This window comes from Tiliqua scincoides, chromosome 3, assembly GCF_035046505.1.
Source record: "Tiliqua scincoides isolate rTilSci1 chromosome 3, rTilSci1.hap2, whole genome shotgun sequence".
Classification (NCBI taxonomy): domain Eukaryota; kingdom Metazoa; phylum Chordata; class Lepidosauria; order Squamata; family Scincidae; genus Tiliqua; species Tiliqua scincoides.
In genome coordinates this window covers 203,518,101-203,529,965 of record NC_089823.1, presented here as the reverse complement: position 1 = coordinate 203,529,965, position 11,865 = coordinate 203,518,101, and the positions used below count along the sequence as shown (strand labels likewise).

General features: G+C 45.7%; 1 protein-coding gene across 1 annotated transcript in view; it reads left to right on the top strand.

Moving 5' to 3' along the window:
* Window positions 1-832: 832 nt before the first annotated feature.
* The window catches only part of SPSB4 (splA/ryanodine receptor domain and SOCS box containing 4), a 79,983-nt gene continuing 68,950 nt past the window's right edge, over window positions 833-11,865 (top strand). The window contains exon 1 of the mRNA XM_066621839.1: window positions 833-1,098. The gene's annotated coding sequence lies outside the window, so the exon portion shown is untranslated. The remainder of the gene's footprint in view (window positions 1,099-11,865) is intronic.

Here is an 11,865-nt window from a genome sequence, read left to right as displayed (position 1 = left end):
GCACCTTATGGCAATCTGTGCTGGAAAAGAACTTTAAAAGTTGGCGGTGTGGGTGCCATGCACTGAGGAGGCACAAGGGGTTAAGTTATGCAGCTCCTGCTTGTGTGTGTGTGTAAAAACTCTGGCCAGGGAACTAGAGAGCAGGAAATGCAGCTTGTTTTGCCACCATCAGAGGGGATCTGTGGCCCTCCTGCCCAGCCTGTGGGAGGACGCGGTGGTTTGGCGTGGGTGGCTGTGCGCCTGGGGGGCGCCTCTGTGCTGAGCGGTGATGGGGGCGCATTGGGAGGAGCGGGGCTGGCTGGGGGGGGGGAGAGAGAAGGGGCGTCGCCATCTGTTCTTAATTCCCTGGTCATTGGATTAGTAGCCCTGGGTGATGAGATCAGCAGGATCAGCTTTCAGGATGGGGCACTGGGCTGGCTTCAGCTGCAGGCTCTTCCCATCTGGGCTGTCTGTGTCATGAAGAAGTGGAGGCAGCAGGAGGAGGAGGGGAGGAGGAGGAGGGGTGGGCAGGCAGAGAAGAAAGCCCAGGCACAAAAGCGACTGGATCAGCCTTTGAAGGAAGCCCAGCCAGCCAGCCAGCCAGCCGGGGCTGGAAAGGGCAGGCTGCCCAGAGGCCACTTTCCCTCCGGTGGAGAGTTTATAGCGGGGACGCGCTTCCTGCCTCTGCAGCTCGCCTCTCCACCTTCTCTTGCAAACTCCCAGATCCAGCTGAGTGAAGGGGGGGTGTGTGTTTGGGCTGCTGCCCCCTCCCTGGGCTTTGCGAAGGGACCCCCACAGCATCCCCCTCCACACCAGGGCGCCTCTCCCACGGCGATCGTCCTCCAACTTCTTTCCAAGTCTTCCCCCCCCCTCGCCTTTTGGAAACCTGGCAGGATCTCCTTTGGGTCATCCACACTGGAGCTTGGACGCTTCTCCCCCAGCCTTCCCTTTACCTTGCCGGAGGGAATCCTCTCTCGCCAAGTCCCAGGAAGCTTTGGTGTGATCTTTTTTGCCTGCCATCGGAGGAGCTTTCTCTTTCTCACTCTCAGGATTTCCCCGCAAAGTATTAAGCCAAGGAGACCTCCCCCATCAGCCAGGAGATGCTTCCTTGTTTGCCTGGTAAGTTCCTGAAAGAGTGAAACAACCCCCCCCCCCCTCCCAAATGCTGCTGACCCTGAATAGGAGCCTTTCGCCCTCTTTGGAGGTGGATTGTTAGAAGGGGAGAGGACGATCCTGGCTCCCTTTTGTGACTCCAGCACTGCGCTGGACACAAAACAACAAGGATGTGCAAGTTTCGCTTTTTATGGGGGGAGGGGGGAACTCACAAGCTGCTTCATGGCAAATAGGTGACTTGTTGATGGGGGACAGTGGGGGCTGAGAAGGGCTTTTGCAAGGGTTGAAGGAGTGACAAGATTGCTGTGACTTTCTAAAATGATGGGCAAGTATGGGGGGGGGGCTTTAAAGATCTGCTTTAAAACTGTGTTGATCCCAAGAAAAAGTGATGTGGGAGGGATTTTCCAGGCAGCAAAACTGTCTGTCTGTCTCATTCACCTCCTTTTAAAAGATGTTCTCCAGAACTGTTGAGGTTCCCATTCAGAACTGTGTGCTTGCTTCCCCCCCTTCTTCAAGCAGTATTGTATTTTATGGCCATCTACATAGAGACCTACTGAATTTCTCAGCCACCAAATCTCATTCATTCCATACAAGGGGCAGGGGGGGGGGAGAAGCTATCCTGAGTTTAGAACTTGTAGCTGGTAGTGTTTATATTAGCACATAATCTTGGGTCTGGGGAGGTGTTCAGGAGAAACAGAAAGGCATTTTGCCACATCAGAAGTTCTTGAGCCACAGTTGATCAGCTATTGTTTTAATCACCCTTTTGATTATAAGCTGCAATCCTTTGTGCTAATCAGCCTTGGCTCCCTCTCTCCCCCCCCCTTGCCCTTGCTGACAGAAGCCATTCATAACAAGATAACGCCGCTTTGTAAAATGACTTATCCAGAGAAAAGGGGGTGTCAGTTCCCAAAGGGCTATTTTTCACGCTTACAGCTGTTTACATTTGTTGGGACAACATATCTTAGAGCTTGCTGTATGTCAAAGAGTGCCATCTCTGTAACTATCACAGTCTGTAGCCAGAAAGTGACTGATCTCCAGTATTTTTTTATGATAATAGCTGATCGAAGCTGTGTTTACATACATCATGGAAGGGTGCAAGCAGTGACTATTAACACGGATAAAAATGGTGTTTGCAGGGTTTGTTGTCGAACGCAAGAGTGGAAGCTAGAAAATCTGGTTCAGATGTTGGTGTCTACTCCTGCCGTTTTGTTTGATCTACAGCAACCTCTGCTCAGTTTCATCACTTGCACTTAAGGGAAAAATAATACTTCCCTCTCTTGCAAGGGCACTGAGGCTTAATTTATTAATGCATGTGAGACACTCTGACTTTCTCAGGCAGTGCCGAGGAGGAAGCACAAACTGTATATTAGAGGCTGTGAAACTCAACCCTTCCATTTCAACATTAACCGTTAAGGGAGACAATGGCTTAGGAGCTGAATAGTGGCCTCCACTCTCCCAGGGCGATTGCTCCCTATAAATCAGAGAGAGTGTCTATATGTGCAGATGTATATGAGAGGGAGGAGGAGGTGGTCTTGAAAAATAACTTTTGGAAGCAGCGATCCTGGCAGAGTCATTTGCACAGAACGTCAAAGAAAAGGATAATTAAAGGACGTCTTCATAGCTTGGGGCACAGCCGTAATTTTCAGATAACTAGCATCTGTAATAGCTTTTTCCTGCACACATGCTAAAGCACACAGAATCTGGATAATTGCTGTGCCGATAATGGGCATTACACACAGGAGATGGGCTGCTAATGGCTATTTGAGTGGATTGGGAGGCGGGCAAATATTTTAGAACTGAAGGGGAAGCTTTTAAAAGCAAAATTTTGATCTGTTTTAAAAATAAATGTGCTCATGTGGCATCATGCTTGCTGAGTGAGAACTGTCTCCTCCTAGTCCATGGCACTACTCATTAACTTTCCTTGTGGCAGGGTAAGCATAGCGCGTAATGGATTTTCCATGTAGCAGGAGTAGCCAACTATTTCTGTCTCCTCTTCCTCCCCAGATACTGCTTGTCCCACTTCTATGTGTAGGTCACTGTCCAACTCTTTGAAGAAATAGTTTCTCACAGTCGATTTCTCCTGTTATGTTTGCTGGTGTCCCATCTGCTGACTTAAGATCCCTTGACAAACAAGAGCGTCTTCCTTTTTGTACAATGTGTCTGTCCCCTTTCCCTCTCAAAAATATTTACAGTGTGTTTATCCTCTTGCATCCTTGATCTGCAGAACTGCAATGGGTGGCCAATGGGCAGCCAAGCCAGGTTGACTTGAAATCGTCTTTGATGCACCCATGTATTGCTAGAAAGGCATTGTGTACAGAACTGCACAGGACTATGGGTCTGTTAAGCAATGAATCTATATCCCTACTGTTCCTTTGGATAGTGGAGTTTCTTGCTTTCTCCAGAATCTATCTCATGCATGGGCATCTCATAGTTAATCTTTGTTCTTACTGTCTTGCTGTTCATTTTCTTTTTCTTTCTTTGACAACTTCTCTTTTGTCTCTGGAACTACCAGCACCAGCTGGTAGTGCTGTTTCTCCGACATCCCTTATTTACAACGTTCTTGCATGCTAACAACATCACTTTCCTAAGCGGGGTCTTAAGCTGTAAATCCTCTCCTGACTGTTGGTAAGACTTCTCAGCTTCCACTCATAGCTTTTGAAGATAAAATGCTTTTAATATAGTTGGGGTGGGGGGATGTTACTATTGTTCATCAGCTTAAATTGTAAAGTTTCAATATTAGTGGAACCTGCAAATCCATGCCTTAGTCCAACAGAGCATGGAAATAGCAATGGCTGCTATTCCACAGCCTCATTCTTTGAATTGAGAGGCAAACCTTAGCTCATTATGATTATTGGATGGGAACAAGTGCACAATGCATTCAGCACTAGGGGCTCAATGTACAACAACTTGATTAGCCAAGCAAAGTTAATTGAAGCCAAGATGGCCTGGGAGCCTGTTGGCACTTAAAAGTGCATTTAGAGCATTGAAACTGGAGATGCTGAGTGTACACTCTCTGTGCCATCTTCAGTGGTCTGCACTGAGCAGGTGAAAAGGAGCAGTTTCACTGGGGAAGGTGCCCTTTATAGAGCACATGCACAGCAGAAAACAGTTTCTCAACTGTTGTGTGCAATACTAGATGAAAGTGCCTCTTGTCTGTTCCTCTGTCTTGTGCATGTATGGTTTTCGTATTGTCTGTTTGTGCGGGATAATGGCAGGGCGCACAGCCTGTCCCCGGGATGTCCCTGCGAAGGCTAGCAGAAGTTATCTGCTAACTTCTTTGTATCTGTATTTTTGATTATTCTTATATACGCACAATCGCAACCACCCTTCAGGTTATTAAATGGGGCAATTGCACAGTGAAGAAGAAAGCAAAGGGGAGAACCCACCATGAATCTGTCAGGGAGGGAAGCTCTTCAGGGGATGTGTACAAGTTTTTCTTTTCAGAGGAAATGAACAAAGACAGAAAAAGGACAGCCACAGGAGAGAGCAAAGGCACAGCTGCCCTTAAGCAATAGCTTTAGTGGCAGATCTCCAGGGTTAAGTAATTATTCTTGTCTTCTCCATTGTGTTTATTGATCAGCCAGAAGTTTTAGCTTGGAAATTGAGTAATTACACACATTATCCGATGTGCATTATAAAGACAGCATGTAGGTTTGGGTTGCATGCCTTCCTCTATATACTTCTTTAGCTTTCTAAACATCCATCCATTGACCATATATTAGCAAAATGTGGTAGCTACCATGCAGTAGCTAAACATGCTTATGCAGGCATTAGCAGCCACTATAGGTTATCAGCTTCCCACATGGTAGCATGACTATCATTGTTAGCCACATGGTGAATGGATGGCTGTGTAGTGCCACAGTTCCATATATGTGTGCCTCCCGTGCTATATGCTCTGCATGCCACCTTAGGTCTGCATGAAGTTCAACAGATGTCAGCTAAGAGTTAGAGTAGGACCTTCTTAGTGGTGCAACAGAGAGGCCCACCAGGCACCAACGCTCTCCTTTTCATCTGGCGAGTGCCTGTGTTTTGCTGTTGCTGCTGCAATGGCTCTGATGGTGAGTGGGAGGGCCCACTTATACGGCGGATTGTGGCGCATGCAATACTTACCGCTTCCCCCTCTCTGGCTATGCTACTGATTCCAGGATTTTGAGTAGGGCTTTGGCTGGTGAAGAAGCTGGTCTACCGATCGTGGTGATCCCAGCTTAAGCAGATTTCTTCTTTGCTTTCCTCGTCAGGGCAGGAAAAGGCTAGTCGGAAGATAATTGCTATTTTAAGAAATCTTCATCACTTTAGTAATTAAGAACAAGGAGCCGTGTGAAGCTGGATATTGCAGTATTGTAAAAGCTTTCTTCTGATGACATATTCCGAAATGGGGACTGTCTGCCAGCCAAGCAGTCCTTGGAACACTGCCTGGCAAGGAATGACACTGCATTTGCAGAAATCCTCCTCGTTTGTAGCCAGTTCAAATGGGGGCTTTATTTGTTCAGAACTGGCACTGCACTGAACTTGGGTTACATTTAGAAAAGGGGAGGCTGGGACAATTGAGTGTGCGGTGGGTCAAAGTTAACTGCAGTAGAATTTGGAAAACAGAACATCTTGGCTGCCTGTTTGCTGTATTTTCTCAGTTTGACCTTAACACAGACTGAATGCAGTTGGAAAGGCTCATCTGGCCAGAGGAGAGTTCCTTTTCAAACATCTTACTTTAGCATAAATTTGCTGAAAGGTTTGGAATCCTACTCCCCATCCCCTGCTTCACTGGGAAAATTTGATATCTGCGGAATATGCTTTATCAAGCAATGCAAGTATGGTTTCCAAAACTTTCCTGCAGTTTTTAACCGTTGTCTCCTTTAGGCTCACATGAAATGTCGTAAACATAGGTTGCAATGCTGTGTGCGCGTAGCAAGGATAAAGCCCTATGAACACAGTGGGACTTACTTCCAAGTAAATGTGCCTACAGTCCTGCTGTTAGTCTCAGTAAGTGTATGCATTTCTCATCATTGGCTAGATGATTTTCAACCTTGTTCATCTGACAAGACATTAAAATTGTTAAAGCACACTATCAGTTTTTTGACAATTGAGAAGGCACACTGCACTGCTGGCGGGTGCCCACATCCCCCATTGACCCTACTAATAAATGACACCCCCCAACTCCCGTGGCATACTTGCCATGACACACTGGTTGAAAATTGCTGGGCTAGAAATTGCTGCTAACAGGTAGTGATGATTGTGTTGCTATATTTATCCAAGCAGAATTTTTAGCATGCTTGAAGGGGAGACCTGGAGTTCTTTAATTTTGAAAAACTCATGCTATTATGAGTTATGTAATAAGATATATTTGTAATTAACAGCTTCAGTTCTCAGTCAGCTCCCACCGGCGGGACAGGCATGAACATGGTTGCAGATGTGCCGTAAGACATGTTGTGACCATGTGGAGGCCAGTGCCGCTGGTGGAGAGGGCTGCAATGGCAGGCTTCAGCTGGCTTCAGGGCAGCACACGCTGACCAGGGTCAGTCCAACAGAGGGAAGGTGGGGAGGGGATTTTGGGGTGGGGAAGAGGGCAGTTCAGGCCCGGGAGGTGGCGGGAATGCTGAAGGAGGTCTCCACCACATCCACTCTCCTCTTGGGCCTGAAAGCCCTACATGGGGCTACTCAGTTCTGTACCAGCGATGTAGCTGGTGTGGCTCCGAGTAGACCCATAGAGGCTGCTGAGTCTCAACACAGGGAACAAATGTTTTCTTACCTCAAGGAGACCTCCGGCTACATGGAATACCGCAGCAACCATTTTGGTGTCGCTGTATTGCACCACAGGCAGCCTGATTAGGATTGGGTTGTTAATTGTATTTGCTCTGGAGCATCTAATAGGTAAATAGTTGGGCAGCTAAGTGACTGTGCCCTGATATAAGGCTGTTAGTCATCTAGTCCAGCTTCCTATATCTCACAGTGGCCCACCAGACACCTGTTATTTCCTGTAACTCATGACAACATACCTATATATCTTGCCACTCCCTTGCTTCTGGTTTTTAGATACAGGCTGCCTCTGAAACTCGGAGATTGCTATAGTCATCATAGCTTGTGACCTGTGATGGATCTTAGTTTATTTGTATGCCTAAGGCAGCTTACAGGTCTCTCTCTCTCTCTCTCTCTCTCTCTCTCTCTCTCTCTCTCTCTCTCTCTCTCTCTCTCTCTCTCCCTCTCTCATTCACACACACAAGGCTTAATTGAAACAATGAATACAACAATAGAAAAACAATTAGTTAAAAAAAAATGCAGAGGCAACCATCAGCTTGTCCAAATGCACATCCAGAAGACACATCTCTCAAATGCTTGACGAAATAAAATGTTTTGAGCCGTTGCTGAAAAGCCAAGAGGGAGGGGCAGTTCTTAACACCCCTGGAAAGGACTTCCGTAGTTGTGGTGTCAATATGGAGAAGGCTTGCCCTCTCACTGCCATTCCCCTAACTTGGGTTAGAGGAAGTATTTGCAGGATTGCTTAGATGACCAAAGAGCATTGGCTGGAATGTATGGGAGAAGGCATCCCTCAGATCCCCTGGTCCCAAACCATGGAGGGCTTTATAGTTCAATACCAGCACCTTGAATTGGGCCTGGCATAGAATGGGCAGCCAGTGTAGCCACTGGAGCAATGGTCCAATAGAATCAAACTGCTTCGCTCCAGTAACCACCTGGGCTGATGCATTCTGCACTAATTGCAGCTTAGATATACCTTTCCAATATAAATTTGCCAGATCCCCTTTTAAAGGCATCTAGATCAGGTACAATTACAACATCCTGTGGCAAGGAGTTCCACAGATTAATTACCTGCTGGGTAAAGAAATATTTCCTTTAGTTTTAGTTCTCCTGCTCTCTCGTGCACACCACCCCTTGTTCCAGTGGTGTACGAGAGGGAAAAGAGCTTCCCTCTATCCATTCTGTCCATCCCATGCATTTCAGGTTGTGAAGATAGAGCAAGATGCACCACCCTTCTAAGATGTTCCCCAAAACAGAACCTAACACATTATCTTGCCTCCCTGTGATGGCTTCTCTAAATACTGGATCTACAAACATAAAAGAGATCTTACTGGGAGGCACAGAGAGGATTGGTAAACAAATAGGATAGAAGCCAGGCATCTGTGCCGAAGGGCTATACACAGAGAGAAGGGTAGGATGGTAGCCAGCATGCTGGCGTTCAGCATCATAGAGATTTTGCTCTGATGCAAGTGGAGTTACTGTGTTAATTACATTTATTCAGTAATGGCTTTCTATTACATTTCTTTCTGTCCAACCCCAAATCAGCAGCAAGTTCTTGTGGTGGGACTTTTGGAGGATAGGATTGATTTGGTTGGAGGTCGGGCAAGGCATGTTTGTGTTGAGTTTTCTACAAGAGTCAGTTAAATCACATTGCATATGAACACGCCAGATGCTAGGAGGAGATGCATCACTGACTTGGAGGTATTTCACATGATTGGCTCATTCATATGGTAAGCTCAGAGAAATATTACACCTTCTGCATGGAATGCTGCTGTTTGGAAGTATGCATTTTGATTGGCTCCATCTGGGCTGAATAATGTTTGAATCGGCTATAAGGAATTTTGGCGTCCGTCCAGTCTCGTTGACTTAAATCATCCAGTTTTCCCAAATTCGTACTTGCAGGTTCATATTCCTGTTTGCAGTTACTAATAGTTGGTATTTGTGTAGCTCTTTTCAGTACTTTGAGTATGTTGGAGTACTTTAAAGTACTTCACTCAACATTATCTTGTTATGATCTTTACAACAACCCTGTAAGGTAAGTAAGGTAAGTAGTAGTATTCTCATGTTGCAGATGAAAAGCTGAGGTGTGACTTCCCTAAAACCACCTAGTGAGTTCATGGCAAAGGTGAAGTTTAAAACCAAAAACTTTATGGCCCAATCCTGAGGGCTTGCTGTGTAGCTGGTGGTGCAGTGTGCTTAACAGCATCACAAATTATGGCAGCAGCCCGGAAGTGCATAATGATGGCCCAGCATTGCACCACTGTAAGGGTCCTTGAGCTGTTGAAACACTAGTGCTGGAAGCACAAGGCCCCAATAGGATTGGGGACTGGGGCATATAGAATTATGCATGGTGTGAGGAGGGTGTGAGAAGAGAAATTCTTTATCTTTCACAACACTAGAATCAGGGTCAGCCAAAGGAAATGTCTGGTGGGAAATTCAGGATGGTCAAAAAGTGGTGGCACTTCGTATAGCTCATAATTGATCTGTGGAATTCCCTGCTGCAAGATGTGACAGTAGCCACGATCTTAAATCGTTTTAATAAGGTAATGGACAAATTCATGGAGGACAAAATCTATCAATGGTTATTAGTGACCATAAGCTATCTCCAGGTAGCACCTGAATACCAGGTGCAAGGCAAAAATACTGGGAAAGGGGTTTTCCTAAAGAAACAAACAGGTGAGCCCTCTGAGAAACAAGATGCTGGCCTCTGGCCTGATGTCTTACCTTCTTTTAAGTAATTCCCTGCTCTGTATACCTAGAACAAAGTAAGAATTTCCTCCTCTAAATTTTCTGTGCATTGCAGAGAACTTGGAGACAATGATGGGTTTCCTTTCATGCCTGGCTAAAGAGACAGACTCTGCCTATCTTTTAGTTTTCTGCAAAGTACAAATAGCTTTTGTGTGTGCACCCATGTGTGTGTTAAGGTCAACCTCACTAAACAATAGCCTTTGAAGACGTTCTGAAGAACTTCTCTTTCTTGTGACTTTGTAGTGCTTTCAAAGTTTGTGTGGGTGGATGGAAGGCTCCCCTGCCCTTCTTTTGAATCCTCTATGTCTGTGTGCACACACCTGTGTATCAGAGAACTTGGAAGTTGGTAGCAACCACAAATAATGACTAGCCAACATGTATGGCTCCTTCTCTATATTGACACTTTCCTAGAATACATTGTCAGGATATTGCCGCAGGTATTAAACTTAGCTCCTTGTCGGCTGTGGGCCCCTTCTACAGTGGCACACATTTCTAAATGTTTAATTTTGGTTTCCTTAACCTTGTCTGCTAAATTCTGCTACCCAATGGCAGCAGTGTAGAGCGACTTCATTTTGTACCTGGGAAGTGATTTCCCAAGGACAAAATAATACATGGGTCTTGCTTCCATTCTGAAGAGCACCCATGTGAATGAATCATGGCCCCACCTGAAAGATATATGCCGAAGGGAATCTGAGCCAGTCTCAGCCGGACATATTTGGAAGAGAAAGCTGCAAATTGTACAAGGAGGCGGCCTTTAGAATTAACACAGTATGTCTGTATTTTTCACTTGGGAGATGTGATTTAATTTGAGGTGTTTTGCATTTGCTTAGCTTTGCTCTGCAGCCTACACCTAAGACAGTAAACTTAATACCAAGAGACATTCCAAGCTGTCTGGCAGGTGTTTAAATCTTCAAATTTTCAAAAGAATCTTTCTTGCGCAAATACTGTACTCATGTCTTTCCTGTAGAAGACCTTTATTTCACTGTATATAGCAAGTTTGAAGGCTATCATTTCAGAAATGTTCACTTTTACCCTAGTCTTGAGAAGTACAGTAGCATTTCCCAAATGTTATCAGATGCAGTTTGCTTCTCTAAGAGCTATTTTAAAATGTTTGGATCTGATTTCACTGTAGCATTAGTAGTGATTCAAGTGCCAACAAACCGTTGTCCACCAAAGCCGAAGCCTTTGGGGAATGTTCTCATGTTTTGCTTTGGAAAACAAAATTGATCACAGATCACCAAATACTCTTTGGCTGCACAGACTGCCCATGAACTTGTTCAGAGAACAAAAATTATTTTTTTGTGACACCTTTCTCCCCACTGCCAGAACATGCGTTCTGGCTGTCGCAAACGTGACACGTCAGAGAGTGCAGCCTCATTGCTGGACGCAGCAAGTGGCCGTGGTTGTGTGGTGACATAATGGAGACACCTGCCATCGCAGGTAAGACTGTGCGGGGGCAGGAGGGAGGTGCAGAGGGGGCAGAACAGGGTAGGGATTGGTGGAACAGAGAGGTCACAAGGAGATGGTGCCTGAGAAGGGGTAGGATCAGTGTCCACTGACCATTCTCAGAATGACCACAGCGTCATTCTCATCCCCTTCCCAGGCTTGATCCGTCTTCACATTGCCATGTGGACCTGCGCATGTGATATCAGTGCCTGAGTAGACCTGGCAGGTTGCCATGGGCTTCTCATGACTTGGGCTTATCATGCCCATGGAACAAATGTTTCCTTACACCAAGGAGGCTTCTGGAAGCCAAAACCTCTCTGTGGGATACACTGTGTGTGTCGCTGTGGGGCCACAGCATCGGCACGTGGGGGGAATTAGGTAGAATTGGACTGTAATGCATAGTCCGTATGTCTAGGATAGTGATCGTCAATTTGGTTCACTCCAGTGTACAATATGCTTGCTCACTTACAAATGTTACTTTTGGACTGTAAGCTCAAAATTTGGGGCACTAGGACAGGACTTTTCTGGTTATCTTTCTGATATCTACAGCTGCTAGCATGCTCTGAATCTACTACATACAGAGTACTACTGGCTTCTTGATTTCCTCTCAGATCCAGCTGAAGCCAGTAAATCTCGGTTTTAAACTATCAGCTGCCAGCACTATATTTGTAGGATGAAAGGAGGCTTTTTGCCTTCTTCCAAATTGCTGGGCTAAGCATAGGAAGATGTTCCCGTGCTAAAGATCTACATTGTGAAATATAGTCTGTTGAAATGTTGGAAATTCCATTTTTAGCTAATTTGCTTGCTTAAGGTTATAGGTCAGTTTATAGC